Below are 6000 nucleotides of genomic sequence, written 5' to 3' on the forward strand. Positions count from 1 at the left end.
TAACTGGCCACCCGTCTACTTGCTCAGCCTTTCCAATCATCATTAAGTATTACCCATTGTTAGCATCACCTAGAATATTGGTTCTCAATTTGTGGGTCGAGACCTCCTGGGGGGGTCACATATACAACATTCTGCATTATCAGGTATTTATATTATGATTCATAACAGTAGGAAAATTACAGTTACAAAGTAGTAATGAAATAATTTTATGGTTGGGGGGGTGTCACCACAACATGAGGAACTGTATTAAAGGGTCGCAGCATTAGGAAGGTCGAGAACCACTGAATTAGACCCTTGGCTTAGGGCTTGAGGACCTCTGCAGCCCAAGCACAGAGGAAGGCTTCCCCAAGAGCCTGGGAAGACTTCACAACAGGTCTCAGCAGCTGGACTGTAGACATCTCTACCCTGACACTCACCGCTGCCCACTGGCTCTGATGAGCAATGCTTATCTCATTCAGTCCCAGTAGCATGGTCCCACCCAGGCATGACAGCCGACAGTCTCCAGCAGTGCACGTGTCAGCTGGGGTGAGAGATGATGGTGGGGAGAACGACTCTGCCTGAGGTCTGCTGTCTCTGGCCATCTAGCACTCATGAGACCCATTAAATATTAGTTACAAATACCTAGGCCATATAGCTAGGCTCGTCTCTGCCTAGCTCATAACTTAAAATAGCCCATTATACTAATTTACCTTCTGCCACGTCCTTGGTTACCTGAGCTCAGGCACCATGCATCCGTCTTCCTCACATCCTGTTGGCTGAATCTTCCGGAGACTCTGTCTATCCCAGAATCCCTCTGCCTTCCACTTCTCTCTCTGCCCACCTATAGGCTGTCAGCCCTTTTATTATCCAATCAGGGACAATTTGGGAGGTGAGGTTTACACAACAGTGTCCTCTTGAATATGTGGGGATTTGTTTATAGAGCAGTAAGAATCTTGGGGGTGAGACAAGCAATTAACATTAGAATACACAGTAAGTTTTAGATCACACCTTTATTCCCAGCATTCAGGAGGTTTTTATTTTGAATACACTCAATATAAATAGATACAGCCTACAAAACAACAGCTATTTGGGTTTCCTAGTGATTTGTAAGAGTGTACAGGGGTCCAGAGACCACAGAGTTTGAGAACCACTGACTTTCAGGATTTATAGCATTTCTTCATACTTTTCCAAGTGTTGTGGAAAGTTGGTTATAATATGTCCTAATAATCCATATAATCATTACAATGGATATTATGTAAGCCTGCTACCATAACAATAAATGACACAGACACTTGATAGATTTTTAATAAGTCTTGTTTCACCTAGGGCTGGACAGATATTAACGCCCGAAACTACCTCGTTATCTCCCAGGCCCACATCCCAGGCCATTTGCTCTAATCATTCCTATGTGGGCTACTTCTCATCCAAAATAATCTAAACACCTGCACATGGCTTCCATCTGGGCTGCTTCCTTTCATCACTGATTCTCAGAGCAAAGTCCTCCCAGCCACGTGGTTCTTCTGTCTCTCCTTCTTAACTCTCTTGCCACCCGCCCATCTCTGCAATTCTTCTGTCCTTCCATCCCTCCCACCTTAGCCCCGCCTACCTCTCTTCTGCCACACCCAAATAAGGCATTTTATTTAGCCAATCAAGAATAATTTGGAGGCAAAGCTACACAGCAACATTTTGGGTGTGTGAGGGACTGCTGGTAGGACAGTAAGAATCTCAGGGTGGGGCGGGGGAGAGGGGAACAATTAACATCTGAATACAAAGTGCCAGACCATGCCAAGTGTGAGGTCCTTTGAAGAGTGCCAGGCAGAAGACAGAAGGAAGTAGAGCAGTGTCCCCTGACAACACTTCATGTCCAGGATGATCATCTCCTGACCACGTGCTTGCCTGGCAGTGTAGACGGGTTCTGCCATGCAAGGAAGGAGGGCAGAGTACCACAAGGGAAAAATAAGAGTCTGAATCATTTGCTGGCCTGAGCTGTTCACTACGGCCTTCGGGGATTGAGGGCCAGGGTCCAGAGTTCTTCCCAGCTAGCTGCTGGAACCAGAGAGCATTTCTAGAGAAGATTATGGGGGGGGGGGGGCTTCTTCCCCATGAAGACAGATGGCCTCTCATAAGTCTGCCTGGAGTCAGAGGAGAAAGCCCAGGAGTGCAGATGTTCTCTCTCTGCTTCCTGGCTGCCATGCCATGAGCATCTCCGCCCCACCATGCCATCCCTGCCACGATGAACTGACACCACTGGAACCATGGGTCAAAATAAATCCATGTTCCCTTATAAGTCATTTGTTTTGGGTATTTGGTCACAGCGGGGTGGGGGGTGGGGGTAAGGGGGAACAAATGAAGAGAACTCTATTAGCCAAAGCCAAAATCTCATCCAATAATGTCAAGAATCATTTAAACACACTAAAGGGCGAATAACATTTGGAAGCTAGATTAAAGATCTACAGCAGGGATAAAGAGCAAGGAAACCAAAAACTGCTCAAAACAAGACCGTGAGAACTGAGCAGAGGAGGAGGGACTGTGTCTTTGATGGCTCAGTGCCACCAACCAAGTAAACTAAGAAACATAATTCTAAAATCAAAGAAAATATTCAGTACAGCAAAACTTGTTTTAGTGCATGCTGTGCCTGTATGCATGACACAGACTGCATGGGTAAGAGGAAGTGGACATGACACCTACAACTGTCCTGTACCCACTCCTGTCCCAGTCGGCTGGGATACATCTCCACCAGGCCTTAGCAGATATGGCAACGAATGAACAGGTGCTGTTGGAGGGATATGCTATAAAGGAAGGACTATTGGATCAGAGAGGGGCAGCAGGCCATCTCTTTTCTTCTCAACAGGGTTTGATACGAAGCCCAGGCTGGCCTTGAACTCGCAGACTTCCTTCTTCTGTCTCCTAAGTGCTGGGCCAGTTGTTTCCAACTGGGATGACAAGAGGAGGAAGTTGCCTTTGTGCAGAGGCACAGAGCTGCCTTTGTGTGATCCAGGTAAGAGGGTGCCTGGCACACAGGCATGCTAACAGGCCGAAGACTCCTTTCTCCTTCAGTGAACATCTGAAATCAGTGGTGAGAGATGGGCCTCGGGGTGTCACCTAGGGTGATAAGAATAAAAGGGACAGAACCCGAGAAGACCGAGTATGACCAAAGTATGCACAAAGTAGATTTCAAGAGTCCTGTGTGGCCTGAGACCTTGTCCCATCAGTGCCTGGGATGCTTGATGAGTGAATGAGGGATGAAGCACAGTCACCTTTCTTTCCTCAGGCTGCCTATAGAGAGAGAGAGAGCATGGATTCAGAGCAGGGTGGCAAAGTTCAAGCATGTCTTCCCTGCTCCCTCTGAAGCAAATACCCAGACCATTTCTGGGCCTTGGCCATCTTTCTGGTCATTATCACAAAACTTCATTTCTCCAAATAGATCTCCTGTGTGCCCTTGAGGTTTATCATAGAGCCCACATATTGACTGAGGTTACCTTAAAGGTGATTTTGACATGGTCAATTCACATGGTAGCTCATGTGCAAGCAGCCAACAATTGCCATAACATTTGGTGTTCTCCGAACATCTGGCTGCCAGCCTTGTGGATTCCTGCAAAAGTCCACCAGTGACTATGTGAACCCAGCACCTGGCCACAGCTGACTCAACAGAAGCAGGTCTCGTATTTATGGAAGTAATGTCCTCTGCACGTATCCTGTATTTGATTATTTTATCTTTATGGAGACAAGGTCTTATGTACCCCAGGTTATCCTCAGGTCAGTATGTAGCTGAGGCTGGCCTTGATTCTTAATATGACTTCCTTCACCTCTCACAGGTGGGGATCACAGGTGTGCACCCGCAAACCCAACTTCCTCTAGTTGACCTTAAAGCTTGGTTCCTGTTTACTTCAGAAAGCACTTATTTCCTGTAAGTGCAAAAACACTGTACATCCGTTTCACAGCCTCGTTTGTTCCTCTGAAGTGGCAATGCCCTCTATGACTCTAGCCGTGGTTAGAAGGATCAGGTTATCTCCATTTGCAGCTGGCCAAGAGATAAGAGTTGCTTAAGGTCGCAGCTAGCAAACACCAGAGCTGGTGCTTCCACACAGCTCTCTGCCTCCGAGCCCGACTGTCCACTGCTTACTACGAGAAACCCCGAACTCTTGATATTTTTGTTTATCTGGTAACTTCAAAAGTAAGTGGTTTATACTCTTATGACAAAATTTTCTGGTAAGTGACAATCATGATGCTTTGTTTAAAAAAAATCCATTTATTATGACACTTTTCTCATTTATTATGACAATTTCCTGAGAGGTGAAAACAGACCTTTTCTAAGAAGGCTGGCCTTTGCTTGTTTGGTAAGTTGAAGCAAAGTGAGTTTGCTACCAACCCACCCTTCTTCCAGCAGAGGAGCTTTGCCGAGGATTTGGAAGTGTTTGTTTGCTTGCTTGCTTTTTTGAGACATGCTCTCACCTTGTAGGTCAAGCTAGCCTTGAACTCTCATCGGTCCTCTTACCTAGTGCTGGGATTACAGGCATATACCACCATGCCTCCTCTCCTTGTTTAAATGCTTTTTAATCCCCTACTAGTATTTGTGTAGTGATGAAATTTGAGGTTTTGCATTTCAGTCATATTGTCTGAATGGTGCCTTTCAGTTCCCAATTTAATGGCGTCTGTGAGATTTTTATTATGGCACAACTCACTTTTATTGCAATCAATGGTCATGTACCATTACACGTCTGCATTTTATTTCTCAATTAGAGTGCATTGTATAGAAATCACCAATTGCATCAAGGCTGTTGTTAATGCATTGCTAAAATAAATTTCTCCGGCACAAAATTAACTGGTGATCCAGATGCAAAGCTGCATGCCTTTGGTTCCAGGATTTGGGAGGCAGAGGCAGGTGGTCTCTGTGAGTTCAAGTCCAGCCTGGTCTACATATTGAGTTCCAGGCTAGTCAGAACACACAGTCAGGCACTATCTTAAAAAAAAAAAAAAAAAAACAAAACAAAACAAAAAAACCCTACTGGTAAAATTTAATAGCTTATTACTTATTTCTATTATAAACTTTAGAGTGAATTGGAGGGATGGCTCAGCTGTTGAGAATACTGACTGTTCTTCTAGAGAGCCTGAGTTTAATTCCCAGCACCCACATGGCAGCTCAAACTATCTGTAACTCCAGTTCCAGGGGATCCTAGGCCCTCTTCTGGCCTCCCTGAACACCAGAAACACACATAATACACAGACACACATGCTGGCAAGACACCAAATGCACATAAAAACCTTTTTGTAAATTAAAAATAAATAAATTCTAATACAAACTATTATATATAACACATTTGTTATATTTAGCATATATCTTAATTATATATTATATAATATTTTATATACTTAATTATGTGATTAATATATACAATATATTATCTTTATATATTATATGTTTTGGGTTAATATGTTGTTTCTTTCAAGCTATTTAAAAGTAAAAAAAAAAGTTAGATCAGAAACAGAAAATGAAAAGGCTGTCTAAAGAAAGAAGTGAAATAGAACTGTTTGAACTACTCATTAAGTCTGACAAGAAACGAGGTGGAGCTGGATGCCACTGAAGTGGGTGTGGTAGAAATAAGAGTGAATTCAACTCTGAGTCTCATCCTCAACCACCACTGATAATTTCAATGAAAGCTAGACTATCTTCAGTCACATTGTGGAAATACAGGTCATCTCCATGTCCTGGGTGAGAATTTCCCTTCAAAGAAGAAGTTTTGCTTAGCATACAGGTTAAAAGTCTTGGGAAACAGAATAAACAAATGAATTTCCTGACAGTGTGGTAACAAATCTCATAGAAATTGCTTCTTTCTTTATGAGTCTTCAAAGGATTCTACATTTTTAACCATCTCTTTGACAACAACAATGGAGAGTAAATCAACTGAAAAACTAAAAAAATGCAAAGATAAGGAGAATTTTGCATCTTTTTTTTTTTTTTCTCCAGGAAATGTGAAGAAACTGAAATAAGACACTAACAGTGTCAAATTTCAAATCTGACTT

The 6000-nt window shown here is 43.3% G+C and overlaps 1 protein-coding gene across 1 annotated transcript in view; it reads left to right on the forward strand.

The window, feature by feature from the left end:
- The first annotated feature begins 3938 nt into the window (after positions 1–3938).
- The window catches only part of Ctse (cathepsin E), a 29336-nt gene continuing 27274 nt past the window's right edge, over positions 3939–6000 (forward strand). Inside the window, exons 1-2 of the mRNA XM_051147349.1 lie at positions 3939–4153; positions 4273–4316. The gene's annotated coding sequence lies outside the window, so the exon portion shown is untranslated. The remainder of the gene's footprint in view (positions 4154–4272; positions 4317–6000) is intronic.

This window comes from Acomys russatus, chromosome 6, assembly GCF_903995435.1.
Source record: "Acomys russatus chromosome 6, mAcoRus1.1, whole genome shotgun sequence".
NCBI lineage: Eukaryota > Metazoa > Chordata > Mammalia > Rodentia > Muridae > Acomys > Acomys russatus.